This window comes from Tyto alba, unplaced genomic scaffold (genome assembly GCF_018691265.1).
Source record: "Tyto alba isolate M040663 unplaced genomic scaffold, T.alba_DEE_v4.0 Super-Scaffold_38, whole genome shotgun sequence".
Classification (NCBI taxonomy): domain Eukaryota; kingdom Metazoa; phylum Chordata; class Aves; order Strigiformes; family Tytonidae; genus Tyto; species Tyto alba.
In genome coordinates, this window is record NW_024881313.1 from 8,800,908 (window position 1) to 8,816,491 (window position 15,584).

Consider the following 15,584-nt stretch of genomic DNA (forward strand, 5'->3'; position numbering starts at 1 on the left):
GGGCCTCCCCGCCGCCGCGGGCCCCGCGTCCGGAGGAGCGCACCTGGCGAGGAGGGGGCCCGCCTCGGCCCTAGGCCTCGCCGGAGCCGTGCCCCCGCTCGGGCCCTGAACGCCGGCTCCGACTTAAGCCCCTTTGGGTCTCCCTCCTCTGCGGTGGCTTCACGTAAAGGCTCCGTGTTGGCTGTCTTCAGCCGGACAGTTTTGCTGTTGTACGTAATTGCTAGGAGTTAGCTGCCTCGGTTTGCCGCTGCCTGGTAGGGGTTTCTGTCCCAAAGCAGCTGGGCAGCTAAGCTGTGAGGCAAGCAGGTATTTGGGGATCAGTGTGGGCCAGAAATGGCTGTGTCCAGAGGTGCTCTCACAGGGGGGAATCTGGCAGTGTTTTCTAGTTGCTGGAAAGGAGACTTTCCCCTGTACTCAGTTTTCTCTACAAAGACTGATTGATTTTCTATTTTTAATATGTCAGCAAGGTGTCTGGCATACAGATACTTCTCCAGCATGATGATTGTGTTACGTGTGTTTTATAATTTGTCATTTTATCCTGCCGTGAAGGTTATTTGTCCAAAGCTGAATTTGCTTAAATCTTGAAGGGTGAAGGCTTGCTTTCTGACACCTGAAAAATTTAGCTTTGCTTTCCTGGATGATAGCTAAAAAAAGTATCATGAAGCTTTCAATTTGTATCAGTTCAAAGTTTCAGGGCATTTAGGAAAGTGGTTCTGTTAGTATCATGAGCAATCAGATTTCCCCAGGAGGTTAAAATTTGCCAAGTGAGTTAAACCTGTAAAAATACATGACCTATTTTTACATGAAAGGTATTTGGTGGGTGGTCAGGGTTAATAATCTGCATTGAATAGTGTTGGTGAGTGTGATATGTAAGCATTGACCATAGTAATTTAGATTATTTTAAGGGTGGCATAGAATGTTCTGGGTCGGTGCCTCATACTGGACTGTTTGTTCTGTTGGATGATGGCAGTGTTTGCCTATCCAAGGCACTTTATTGTCTTGAAATTGAATTTTTTTTTTTCTGATAGCACTGGCGTATCGGTGTGGATGACACTTGCTCCATTGGCTTTTTGAGGTAAAACCTATTGCTTATCTGTGTGATGACCAGTTATGGTACTTAGCCTAGGTGCCTGGAGGACTGTGTTCTCATGTCCTTTACTTCTAGTCCCTGTATATAAAATACTTGTAGAAAAGATGGTTCAGGGTGAAGTATTCCTTGGTCTCTGCCAAGGAGATGACTATGGGGGGGTGGCTAGCAAAGTTGCAGGCTTTGCTTGCCTGCCTGAAAAGTAGCTGTGGGAAGTTCTTCAACCAACCAGACAACTCTTGGCTGTCAGAGGACCCACCTGACATGGGAACTGGAAGGAATCCTTTTCAGCATGGCTTTTGCGTGTTCCCATGGTGACTTGGTAGCTGAAACACCTTGTGAAAACTGTATGCAGCCACACCCATGACCCCTTTCCACATTTTGCAAGAACATGCAGATTGCTTCAAGCCTACTGATACATGTATAGTGTTCTATAAATGCCTAAATCTCTCTTTTTTTTTTTTTTTTTTTTTTTTTTTTTTTTTTTTTTCCCCCCCCCCCACTTTATATGTGAAAATTGAGGTGGAATTTATGGCAGACCGACATTAGAGTAGGGCAATAGTGAAAACTGCACGTCTGCAGGCTGCCTAAATTTATCTTAATAACTTTGAGGAGAGGGGACACCGGACAGCCACTACATCTGTTGGGATTTTTTCTTCTCTCAAAGTAATATTTTTGTTTAAGAACATATAGTGAAATGAGATAAAAAAAAATGCTGGATATTTGCAGACTTGTATAGTTTGCTAATGTCTAGAATGGCCAAGATCACTGTCTCTTTTTTTTCTCTTTTCTAGACATTAAAAATTTAAAAACATTCTCCTCACTGTAACTGTTAGTTTCATAATTTAAGTGTAGACAATATTATTCTTAAATATATTTAAGCATGAAGAAAAGTTAGAATCTGTTTCTACATGTAGTGTTATCATGCAGTTAAAACATAACTTACAGTTTCTCAAGATCAGTTTCCTTCTCCCTTTGACTGTTTCCATATATGCAGACCTCATCAGATTGAGTCCAGTTTTGTGTGGATGCAGTTAGGAGTAGGACCTTGTAATCAGTAATTTCAGGGGAATATCGCATTTCCCGTCAGGAAAAAATACTGGCTGTGTTTTTTATTTGGCCCTTAACTACAGGTCATCTTATTTTAGTTGCATCAGAAATCATGTTGTTGGGTGCCAAGCACTATACTTATTTACCTACTGAGTGAACACCCTTCCCCGATTTTTCAGCATCTTGGCCGCCGGAGCGTATTTCTGCAGTCACGCTGAGTACATTCAGCTTGCATGCACTCAGAGTCCTGCTGCAGTGATCACTTCCCTGGTCTGTTGGGTTGGCCTTTCTGTGTCTTTTCGCTTGTTCCCCTTTTCTTGTTCATCAGATGTCTCCTTTGCTTTTCAAGACCCAGTGCGGCCTATTTCTGTGTGACTTACTGTTTCAGCACTTCCTTGTCTGGTGAGGCCATGATGGACACAAGTTACAATGGTCTGTCCCTTGTGTTTTCAGACAACTGTCTTCATCCTTCTTGCCTCTTGTGTGTCAGCAACTGTACTGCCCTGACTACAGCGGGGCAGCTGGTGTTTTATAAATCTGGCTCTTGCTGGTCAACAGGGTCTTAAATTCTGATGGGAACAAACATTACATAGGATTTCAGTGGGACTTACTTTACAAGAAGTTCTAGAATGTCTTTCAGACTGATGGCCTGTGCTGTCTGCATCTTCAGCCCATGTTGTGTCTAAAGAAGGAGCTTTAGAAAAAGTGAGGAGTAGTTTTATTTTTCCATTTTTTTTTTCTCTTCAGTTGCTCTTTAAACCTCTTTGAGATGTGTAATGAAAACTTCCTTCTGAATTTATTGGCAGCTCAATTTTTGACAACATCATTCTCAGTTTAGCAAGAGTACTTGTTGCAATACTAGTGATGGTTTAGAAGATTTTTGAAATTTGACAAAGTAGGAAAACTTTTTTTTTCTTGTACACAAATGAAAACGAGTAATACAAAATGAGCTATAACGTGTTGGTTGCAATAACAAGAAATACCAGTCAAGATAATTCACTAACTACATGCAGAATTTCCTTTCCATTAAACAATCTACTCCTTATTTGTAAGGGAAGTTTTAACAAACTTTCTTGCTAAACTTTGATAGCTACTAACCACTGAGAACTGGTTTTGAGCAAAACCAAGCAAATTATCAGATTTTTTTAAGAATAAAGGCTACCTCAGCAGCTGTTTTAACTTGCTTTATAATAATAATGGATTAGCTTTACAGAAACAGTAGCACATTGTAATGTATATGTTAGTCCAGCTCTGAAAGATGCAGAACACAGTTAGCTGCTTGATAGACTATAGCACTGTTAATTTTTTCTGTTCTTGATATGAGGATGTGGAAGGCTGCTCTGATGCTTCATGTGACTGAACTATGTTTTGCTGGTAGAGATAGCTTCAAATATGTAGACAATTAGCAGGGTGAGGAAAGAAATTAGTTTTCTGTCCTTTTATGAAATTTGTATGCTGGGGCTTTGCTTTGGTGCTGGTGCTTTTCCAGGTAAGATCTAGCTGGAGCATCAGTTGCAAGCCCTAGAGAGGTAAAAGCCTCTCTTCTTACTTCCATATATTCCATAAACAAAGTCTAGCCTATTGCTGGTCTGCTTTGTGTCCCTAATTGTTGCTATGACAGCTCTCTTAATAATTCCATATTCTGTGGAGTGTCAGTTAAAATTGTGTGATCAATGGTAAAATTCAGAAAATTAACCTTTTACAAAGAATGGATGTCACATTTCCCTTGTATTTGTTTTTAAATATTTTGCTGGCTATCAGTAAAAGATAGTGTCTGAATGCTCAGGACTAGAGTGTACAGTTGGGCCTAAACTGCTGAGACTGAATGCAAGGTTCTGCAACAACTCTAATGCCAGTCTGGACCATTCACCCAACAGCGTGGAAGAAAAGTGTGAAGTTCCTCAGTTCAGTAAAAATAGTAGTAGCTTGTCTTGTTAGATAGCTGAAGGAGCTCCAAATGATGATTTCCTTTGGCTGCACTCTAGGGAATTATCTCTGTTTTAAATATGTTTGTCCCTTTCTCCCCACCCTTACAAAGATGACAAAGCATGTTTTTCTTTGAATTAACATCAGGAGAATTACTATTATTAGTAATGAGAAACCATTGGTGTTGTATGTAAGTTACTGGCAACACTTAAAGAATTAATATTTTGAAGTCCCATTAGCACTTTTCAGCATTGTTTGACTGCAAGTACCAAGACTGGAATAATAGAAAAATCAATTGCAATTGGCACTTGCAGTTGCATGAGAGAAACTTCAAGAAGTACAAGTCATTGTGATCTTGGGCTTAATTGCTTCTTCTCTTCCATCTCCCCCCCCGCCACCCCCCCCCCACCCCAAAGCAATGTCTGATTTCTGAACTGAAGAAATGAGGCATTATTTCATGATGTAAATATATTGAAATGTTTTAACAAGAGCACGCTAACCTTGCTTACATAATTTCTATAGTATTGCACCTTAAAATGATGACTGCATAATTGTGATTATAGATATGAGGTGAAACGGGCATTTATTTTGAATGTGAGTAAGCATAGATGATAGGTATGTTCAGCTAGGGGATTCTTTTTATAACTGCAATTTATTTTGAAAGAGAGGCCAATTCCTACCCTGTCAGATTTTGGGAATACCTGTTAAAGGTTTTATTCTTGCTCTGAAGTCAGAAGTAGCTGGAAAGTCTGCAGAGAAGGGAGGTGGATTTCTGGAGAAGTTATGATGTTGATTGGCTTTCTGTTTTCTACATGGAAGGGGATGTGATTGCAGTGTTGCAGTTAAAACGGTGTGAGTCAAATTTATTCTTGTATTTTAACATTAGTATTTTACAAATATTTTAAAAAGTTTCACAAATTTTTAATTAGTTATGTTCAGCTGGGATTCTCCGCAAAAACGGGGGTTCCCCATGACAGAATACAGAGTTTGACCGTAGTGGTTAATTCAGTAGATTATTTAGAAGCTATTTCGCCAGTGGCCCTTAAACTTCAGTCCTACTGCTCTGCATACTTTCCTGGACAGTAAGCATAAGAACAATTTGATTTGAATCTCACTAGTCAGTCAGTCCACCACTTGCCAGCGGAAGGGGAGGTAATGACAAGTAAGCAAGTGGAAATGAGTTGAAGTCCCTTCCTGCATCAGATGGCCTGTAGGATGTCCTGTCTGTGCCCTGACTTGGAAGAATTTTTGATAATCAGAAATACTAAATATCAAGAGCTGTTTTTTATTTCACAGGTGGAAATAGCCCTGTGTATATTCAAGTGAAGGGTAATGTGGCATAATTAAAAGTTCACAGCTACCTGTTTATAACATTGATGTCTAAAATTCTTAATTCAGTATCCCATTGCAATTACAGTTTTAGGCAGGAAGATAAGCTTTATATGTTTTCTTTCTAAGAATATTAATGAATTTTGGGGGTTTACTTTGAAGAGTATTAGCTGTTTAAATGCAGCTGTGCTTTTGTTAGTTTTTTATGTCTGTTCAGCTGCCTTTCTTCAGTTAATCCCGTGCTTCTGGGAGGAATAGGGTGATCCCAGTTCTATTATAGTTGAATCTGTTTGTGCCAGAATGGTATTATTTCATAAATATCACTATTTTAAGATCATGTATTCCTGTTCTTCAGTATATTTTTGCAATTCTAAGGAATAACTGTACTCAACACTTCTGCTGGTGCCTCTGAGGCAGGGTAGGTTAGGCTATCTCTTGTGATGTAAGGGAACAGACTTGAGTAGGAAGTTTGAATTGCTATATATCCTGTAGTATCCTCTGCATTTCCACTCTTCCTGTTGGTGCTGTCAGACAAGGCCAAGTAGAAAAACCTTTGGAAGTTCATAGTGAAATTCTTGTCACAGCTAACCAACTGATAATGAAACAGTGCCTCACACCTGCGATAATTTTTCTCATAGCTCTTAACTGGTACTGAAAGCAATGGGAAAGAATGTGCCTGATGTTCCCAGTCACCCTGTATTCAGCGTTTGGCATTCCAGACTGTGCGGATGAGTTAAAAATCTGGTGGTTTATATACTTTAGGAAATAAGTATCCAACCGATATAGCTGTGGAACGAGTGATTGTTGAAAAGTTTTGCTGATTGTCAAAATTATCTTGGAACTGTTGGATTTAGAGATACAATGAAGCCTTGCTTGTTTCCATGCTGCTATTCTAACAAATGCTGCTGTAGACTTTGAGGGGACATGTGTCTGAGTCTTGGGCCCTTTCTTCTGTGTGACACCTGGCACCTCTTCACTTAAACCTTTGCATTCCATGTCCTTTATAATAACTCAAAACTGTTTATTTGCTTGTTTTCAGTTTTCCCAAATGTTGTAGTATTTGATAACATTGTATCATCTTACTTTTCTGAAGCATATGTAATGTCTTTTGTGATATCTTGAAAGTAATGGCATCAGTAATAATGATATGTATTCCTTATCCACTGAAGGAACTACTTGTGCTTGAAATGGTGTCTGTATTTTGGTGTGCAATTTTTTTCTCCCCTCCTCCCTGCCTAAAATGCTATGCTGAGTGGGCTTTCCCCCCCCAGTATGTCTTGGCATATTTGTTACTGATAGATATCTTAATCAAACATGTATTTCATTAAAAATTGAGTAGCTAACCTCTTTTAACACACTTTGAAGAGAACCACTTTTTTATATACTCAAATTAGTATTTCTGATCACAGTGCTAACAAATTGAAATTTCATTAACTTTATAAAGTAAAATAACATACTATGGAAGTCTTAAATCTTGTGATTTAACATCTCAATTACAGAGTTAATTTGGTGGTACATATAATAAAATGGAAATTACTTATAATGGCTCATTTACTGTTTATGTATAACTTAAATTCTTGTGGAAAACGAGTTGTTTTGTATGAAAATCACTTCCATTGTTAAGAAGATATTTCTTTACAGTGTTAGGCTAGGAGAATAAGGTTTTATTTAAAACTTTCACTCTTACACAGTTTTCCTGTGTTAAATAGAATTTACTTTCATTTGGTGTGTACAAGCATTTAGTACTAGGGCCTTGCTTTATGATCGTACAACTATATACTGCATTCTCTCATGCTTTATGCTTGCGTTAATTTGTCTTGCACATGTGGCTAAAACACTGGAATAAGTTTTTATTTCTTTATGTTGTTTTTAAGTTTTGGACTTTAAATAGTATTGGTTTTGTCTTTCAGTTGGCAGCTGCCCTATTACAACTTCTTAAAAATGTCCCTACCCATGCAGGGGGGTTGGAGCAAGGTGATCCTTAAGGTCCCTTCCAACCCAAATCATTCCATGATTATGAGTTAGCAATACTGAGACCAAAGGCAAACTTCATATTTCCCTGAATGTTTCTAAGCTCTCCCATTACTTTATTGGGTATTTTCCTTTATTGAATTCTCCAATTAATGACAGTCTGATGTTGTCTATTACTGTTTCTTTTAATTGTGCTTTATTTTACTGATACCCTCTTTTCTTTTGTTTTCTATTGGAAGTAATTTTTCTGTAATCTCAATATAACATTGTTTCCACTCTTCTTAATATTTCTCTCTGGATTTCTAGAAGTTTGTCCATAACTGTTATTTCTCTTATTCTCTATTCTTCGATGCATTATGCAAAACATTTTTATGTTATCCAGTGATCAGTCACTGCGTTACTGCTATGTGGAATAGTATACCTGGGTTAGTCTATGAATGCTTCCACCTTGCTGTCTGTATGGTGATTCTTTTGTTTATTACTTGTTGCTCTTGTGTGTTTCCTTCCTCTTTATTTTTCTTCCTTATACATTTATCTTTGTGCTGCTGTCACTGTGTTGGCCATATATTTTTCTTTAAATATCCTGCATGCATGAAGGAATTCAAGACACTAGGAGTACTATTTCACATTCGACTTAACTGGATCTAGTTGGAGCTGATACTAAAGAGGTTTACTTCCTCCTGCCACACACAGGCTGATGTGTCTCTGCTTCTTGTATCAGGTCTAGCAGCTAAGCAGCAACTGCATAAGAAATTGTTTCGTCATGGTAAACCAGCCTTCTGGAGAGGTACAAGGGTGGGAACACAGGAGAAGTTGCCAAATCAACAGCTGCATGGTCTTGTGCAAGGGAAGTGCATAGTGCTTTCCTGCATTTCTTTCTGTTTAGATCTAAAGTGAATCAATATCCAAAATAATTCCAGCCCTTTTGAAAACAGAGGATTTCATCATTCCTTCTGTGACTTCTGAATGCATCCCTGCCTCTAGAAAAAGTTATGAGTAAGATTAACTAGCTCCACTTTGGTTAGGTTTCTTTTTTCATTCTTGATGTTCTTGAGTAAGTGGCAATGATTGGAGGTTTTTGGATACCTTCTGTAAACTTGCCTTGAGAGCTGGATACTGAAATGACTCAGTTTCAGCTATAGTTTCAGTCTACAATCTTGAAGTATTAGTGGCAGGAATTGATGCATCATTTCTGTGGCTTCCTTCCCCCTTTCCCCTTCCAGATTCATTGAAATTTGTTGGAAATACTCAGTGCTCTGATGTCTGAGAATGAAGGTTCCACTGAGTTTATTCAACTGCCACTTTATGTGAACTTTCTTTGCAGGTGTTCACTCTTCCTTTCCCTCTTCAATATCACAGTGGGCAGGAGGTGGTATATGCACATGAGATACCCAGGGTGTAGTTGACACAGTAACTCTGGGCCCTGACTTTTTGTGAGAAAGGAGAGGAGGACTACTTGAGGCTAAAAGATTCATCTAGGGTACTCACCAGGCTCTTGCCTTCCATAGAGAGGCCAGGTGGACAGTGGTTATGGAGCAGAGTCTTGGAAGAAATCGTAGGAGGCTCTGCTCTACTTAAGCATATCTGTTTGCTTGTGAGCTATACACTACAGCACCTTTCAGCTGCTATTTTACATAGCAAATTTGCTATGTTCTGGCACAAAATCCCTTGTGGTGGAATTCGATATTGTATTTTAGTTTCCAGATGGATTTGTATTGTAATGGGGAGACCAAAACTGGACACAGGACTCCAGGAGTGGTCTTCCACGTACAAATAGAGAAGAAGGGTCGCTTTGCTGGACCAGCTAGTGACACTTTTGCTGATACAGGGTAGAATGCTGTTGGCTGCCTTTGCTACAAAGGCACACTGCTGACTTGCATTCACCTTACTGCCCATCAGGACCTCTGGGTCCCCTTGTGTAGAACTACTTCCCAGAGAGTTGGCTCCCAGGCTGCCTTGTGGCCCAGGGTTGTTCCACCCCAGATGCATACTTGTTTTTCTTGAGCTCCATGAAGTTCCTGTCAGCCCATTTCTCTAGCCTTTTGACATCCCTCCGAACAGTAGCTCTACCTTCCAGCATATTGAGCCCTCACCCCAGTTTAGTATTCTGTGCAGACTGAGAGTGTGCTGTATCCCATCATCCATGTCGTTAATAAAGACATTAAACAGCATCAGTCCCCATATTGATCGTTGAAGGTTCCCACCTACTTACTGGCTGCCCACTGAACTTTGCACTGCTGATCATGTGTCTCTGCATCCAACAATCCAGTCAATTTTTTGCTTAAGTTATCATCTGCGTATCCAGCCCATACCTCGCCGCTTTTGTGATAAGGAGACAGTGGGATATTGTGTCAAAGTCCTTGCTAAAGTCAAGGTACACAACACCTAAGCACCCTCCTCCCCGTCCTCAACATCAGTCACCTCACCATAGAAAGCGACTGGGGACGTGATTTGCTCTTGGTATATCCATTTTGCTTGCTCACAACCTTATTAGGGACTGAGGTGAGGTTGACTGGCATGTATTTTCCTTCCTTCCTGGCCTGGAACTTCCTTCTTGCAGATCCTCTTCTGCTGCCAGTATAATTTGAGAAATCATTTATGTTGGCTTTCTGTTGAGCTTTGGCTTTATGGATTCTATAATACCTGTTGCAGAACTGCCTGTAGTCAAGGTGTCTGTTACTGGAGGACTCCTTTTGGCAATTGTGATAATGTGAATTAGCTTCTTCCACTTGTATTCTTTCACATTTGCAACCTGGCCTAATAAGGCAATTAGAGTCTCTCTTTATATTTAGTCTAGTCTCAGATAAGTTGGCAACATAACTTTGGGATATTTTTAATACTTTTAAAGTAACTTTTTGCTTTAGATGAGGAGTGTTGCTTATTTGGGAACTTTCAGATTGTGGTATGTAATTTCAAAATAATAAAAAACCCACAGTAAAATACTGTACTGAATCCAGGGCAGTTTCATCTTAAAGTTGGTGGGATCATGTTGTAGTTCAGACGACTCTGAAAACTGTGATGCAAATAGCAGATACCTTGTTACTAGTGGGTTAAAGAAATTAAACCAGAGTCTTCCATGACTGATGTTACAGCCTGAGGAAGCTAGGGTGCTAAAAGATTATAAGGGAAGTTAATGACTAAATCTTTCTACGGCAAACTTAAGTATGGGATTTTGTGTGTGTATGCATATAATATTTATGTATATGTGAAGTATATATAAACACATATAATTCTAATTCTCAGTAAAAAAATCACACGCATCCTGCAGATGTCATTGAAACAGATGGTTTATCAGTCTTTTTAGAAGAAACTACTGGTTTTAGGGAGCTCACTTGAGAATAATTATTTGCTTATAGGTACCTTTAAGGAAGTAATCAAGTGGTAGAAATAAAAATTTGATTCTTTTTCAGTATAAAATTTGAAGGTAGTGTCTGCTGTTCCTATGTGATGAGTTATTTAGGAAAAAGCAAAAAAAAAAAGCACAGTAACTGCTGCTCCAGTGTGAAGTTCCAAAATGTTAATAACTTCATGGAATTTATCTTATAATATACCTTCATGTTTTTGACAATTCTGTATTTGCAAAAACTAAGTACTTTCACTTAATTTCACTTTCTGTTTTTGTGGGGCTGTTATTGTTTGAAGTTTGAGATTTCCTAAAGTAGATACTGGATTGTTGTGTGTCTGTCTATTTTTTTCTTTTTTTTTTAGCTAGTTCTATCAGTTTAAGATTGTGCAAACTATTGCATGCAGAAGCTGCTGTGGAATTGTGTGGTATCTCTGCAGAAGAAATGATGGATTTATTTTAAGAAAAGTAATCGTTGTTCATCAGACCTCTTATAACCCATCTTTTTCTACTTTCTCCTCCCTCTAAAGATCATGGACAAGAATGGGTTACCTTCAAATATAAGGATGTGTCCCAAACCATTTATATATAAATAATATTTCTTAGTAAGTATGAGCTGATATAGGTGATGACATAAATTAGGCAGTATGGTGAATGATTTGAGTTCAAGGAATAGGCAGCTGCTTATTGCTTGGCAGAAAGGATGCTCAGTTGAAGTTTTCATTACCATGGAACAGGAACTTAAAACTAAAGAAATTTTTTTCCTAGCTTCAAAAAGCATAGCTGTTAAGGTATGACGAAACCTTTATAAAAATGTTTTCTGTGCGACTGTTTCTGCGGTAGCCCTGAGGTCTGCCTGCAGGTTTTCAATTAAATGGAACATAAAGAGACAGCCTACTAGATCTGACTGTTACGGAGAGAGACTGACTTAATTTATTTCTGCCGAGATAAATATTGGGAATCTTAAGTGGTAGAGATTGTTCTAGAAGCAAAGTTGATGATTACTGAAATGCTTTTAGTGGAATCAGTTTTCTTTATTAGTGAAAGAAAGAGAAAATGGGTGAAAGGAAGTTTTAAATAACTCCTTGCTGCAGTTTTAGGCAGGGAAGTAAAAAGTTTGAAATGCTGCTGGAGCAGTAATCACAAATGAAATATGCAGTAATGTTTTCTTGACTAAAGAACATGTGACTTAGTTATTTTTAGCCACTTAGGAGAATACACTTTTTTTTTTACTTGATAAAGATTCTGGGGGTTTCCCCTTCTTTCCCCTTAGTCAGTGTTTTGCATCAGCAAAACTTGAAATAGATGTAATATGTTTATCCAGAGGCTGAACACAGAACAGTCTAGGTTATCTTACTGGCATGAATTCAATCTAGAGTTAGAGGGATTACTTCTTCTCACTTTAGATCACCTTAGGCTTATTGCTTGATGGGATCCCTGGCCCTGTTTCAGTCACCCAAGGTGATCCAAAAAACTTTGATCCTTTTTGTATGTTTTCTGTCACCATGGTTAAGCTAACTTAGATGCAAGTCAATATGGACTGTTACAAAGGAAAAGAGTCCCTTTCTTTTAAATTATATTAAAAATTAGTTTGAGTATGTTACTTCTGTATTTAAGAAAGTAGCAGAAAGTGGGCTTGCATCTTATTTCCCATCATTATCCAAGATGCTCAAGTGCTTCTTTTAAACTTGACCAAAATTCTATATCCTTGTAAGCTAAAACCCACTCTGAATTGTATTGTAATGCAGATGTTATCAGAAAGAGTGTGCCTGAATGTTGTCTCTTGTTTTTCATTGTAAGATAAATACTTATTCCACTTTAAAAATAAAGTTTTGTGACATGAGGCTTTGTCCCTTGCTGATAGTTTTGCTGTATAATAAAGTAGCTGTTAGTGCTGAAAATAAAGGTTAGTAACATGAAGGTCAGTTTAAAATTTAAAAATCCACTTGCTAATTTTGTCTTGTGATCAGCAATGATGGCAGAGTAGGTGTGAGAGAGAGTTTGATAGTTTGGTGTTAAAAATATTTACCGCTTCTGGTAGAACAATTACAAGTGTTAATCAGAGAACTGATATTTTTTTTATCAGCTTTATTATACACATAAATTGTATCAAAATATGGAACATAATTTTTCAATTTGTATTTTAATAGTAATATTCTGACTAAGCAAACAGGCAGGTTTTATTTCAGTAGTGGAATTTTTTCTCTGGATAAATATTGAAATTGAAGTAACATGTATAATAGCTTTTAAGCTTTTTAGTTACATACTGTATGTTAATGTTAGGTACTTTAAGCAAATGTTAGCATGTATTTTCATTTAAAGGTTTGCTCTTCTAAAAATGAACTTCATGAATAGTCAAAACAGTGCAGTAATTGTGGTTTTAGAATATAGATGAAAAATTATTGCCTGTCCATAAGAGCTTTGTTAGACCTCCTTGTATAACTGTGGAGGAGGGTAGGGGAAAATCCCAAAAGCTTTTCTGTCTCATGCAGTGTGAGGAGCAGCAGGAAAATCCAAACTAAATACAGTTAGACGTGAATGCACTTGAGTTAATCCAACTGTTAACCAGCCATTTGACACACAAAGCGTGGGTTGAGCGGCCGAGGAGGAGGTGAGGTAGCGAGGGGACTGATGGACTCTCGCTGAGCGGGTGAGAGGAGAACTTCCAGCCTCTGTAACCAGGAGGGGTCAGCAGGAATACTGCACTTATCCAGAAGAAGCTTCATTGGCTTAACTTCTTAAATCTTAACATTAATTGTGTAATGTGTTTGGTTTTTGTTTTGTTTGTTTGTTGTTTTGTTTTTGTTTTGTTTTTGTTTTTTTTAAGATTGGTGTATATTTTAAGATTACTCTGGAAAAAAGTAAACCTAAACTTAGAACAAGAAAAGCAATATAGATTATATAAAATTTCATTTAAAAAAAAAAAAAATCCCAAGAGTGTTCTTGTGCATCTGCAGTAAATTGTGTAGATTCAGTACCTTTATTTTTACATAGTCTGAAGTAGAAATGGAGCTTAGAGTTTTGTTTTGCCGTGCCATTTTGGGCTAAGGAAGGAAAAGGGCAAAAGGATAAGAAGGTAGAGGTTAAAAAGAGACCTTTAGTGATGTTAGGAAACAAGGATATGCAGAACTCTCTTCAAAACCCTGCTTGACAGCTCTTTCACTTGATTGCTGTAACTTTGGCAGATAGAATGTAACTATAAAGATGTTAATGGTTTATTTCACAATTGTTAAATATTTCTCCTAGTAGTGTAACATAACAATTTCACTGCAGATGAAATTTGCACTCCAGTTGATAAAGCTTTCCAATTTTACTTGTCATGCTAGTGAAGAGACAGTAATTTGAATCCTAAAATAATGTTTTTAATCACTTGACAGAAATGACACTCACCTTGATTATGGAAAGATTTATATGTGAACATGTTCCATTTACACTCAAAATGGAAGTCAAATTAAAAAGCAGATGTGTAGAATTAACAAAATTAAACTTGACATCTACTGTGTATGCAATCCTTGACAATTTTTTTTTTGAATGTGAGCCTACAGGTGGCATTAAATACATTTAGCAAAGCAAAACATCATATTAAAAAAAAGTTTCAACTACTCAAATAAGCGAACTATTCTTTGATATCAATGAATAGTTAGGGACAGGTCAGCTACTGTATTTTTTAAAATATTCACGGACAAATGTAATTGAATATATACAGTAAAATAATTGTGAGCAAAGAAGTGTGGTTTTGTTTTTAAATTACAGTGTTCTTTCGGTGTTCGGATTACTCTGTTGCAACCATTAAATATGAAAACAATCACAAATGGCAATCTTCAGAAGTGGTATGGGCCTGTTGGATGCTATAGCTGTCAGTCGTACAGCTTCAGCAGAACAATACTTAAATCTTGCAAGTGGCGAATTCCAGAGCCCAGCCTTCCTGTGTGGATGTTCTTGGTTTCCCCTCCTGCTCTGTCTGAACTTGAAACCACAGTTACTCCAAGCATGTGGGGGGATCTTGAAGAGAACTGAGTGCCTGAACAGGAGCTCCTGGCTGCAGTAGGAGGATGGTGGCACCCAGAGCCTCAGGAGAAGCAGCACGTGTATCTGCTCTTGGGAGGCAAAGGGGAAGAGCAGATACACGTGCTGCTTCTCGTGAGGCCCTGGGTGCTCCTTTTCTTCCTGGACTTCTGGAGTAGCACTGATTTTGCACTAGACTAGGAGCACTTACATATTTTACTGTCAGTTGTAAGATAAAATTAACAGCGCCGGTTTAAATCCAGCCAACCAACCTGTAGTGACCTTGGTGAATCATTTTAGTGAAAGGTGTATCAAGGCTGAGGATTGTGTTTAAAGATGGGATAGAGGCAAAGCTCCAAAAGCTTGTCAGCTGGATTAAGTGAACAAGAAACCTATTGAAGCTACTTCATAGTAAGACATAGTTGTGTTTGTTACTGGAGTAAGTAATTGCTGTTGTGGTTGGTACATTAAATCCTTGCCATGCTCCCATTTGTCTGCAAAATACTATAGCTAATTCATAACTATTAAAATCTATTATGCATAACTGCATACATACTAAATTACAGTGGGATTTTTCTTCTCTTAAACTGCTGATTTAAGACTCTGTGGCCTTAGTACACAGTTTCTAGGAGTGAATCTTGTGGATTTACATAAAATCCTGTGTCAATGTTCATGTTAAGTTGCATAGTCAGTATTAGCTCAGCACTGTTAACCATTACAACAGTATGCAACTGGGACCATCAAAACGCTGCATTAATTAGGAAGCAGAAGCCAAAGAAAGGAGAAACAGATGCATACAAGAAAGCAAGTTTTTTATGTACTGCTTCTAGTAGTTGGCTGTACACTGTGGCAAAACCATTCAGTGGCAAAAAT

The 15,584-nt window shown here is 38.1% G+C and overlaps 1 protein-coding gene across 3 annotated transcripts in view; it reads left to right on the forward strand.

Moving 5' to 3' along the window:
- Nucleotides 1-15,584, forward strand: part of SNX13 (sorting nexin 13) — a 69,537-nt gene that overhangs the window by 638 nt on the left and 53,315 nt on the right. The window lies entirely within an intron of this gene.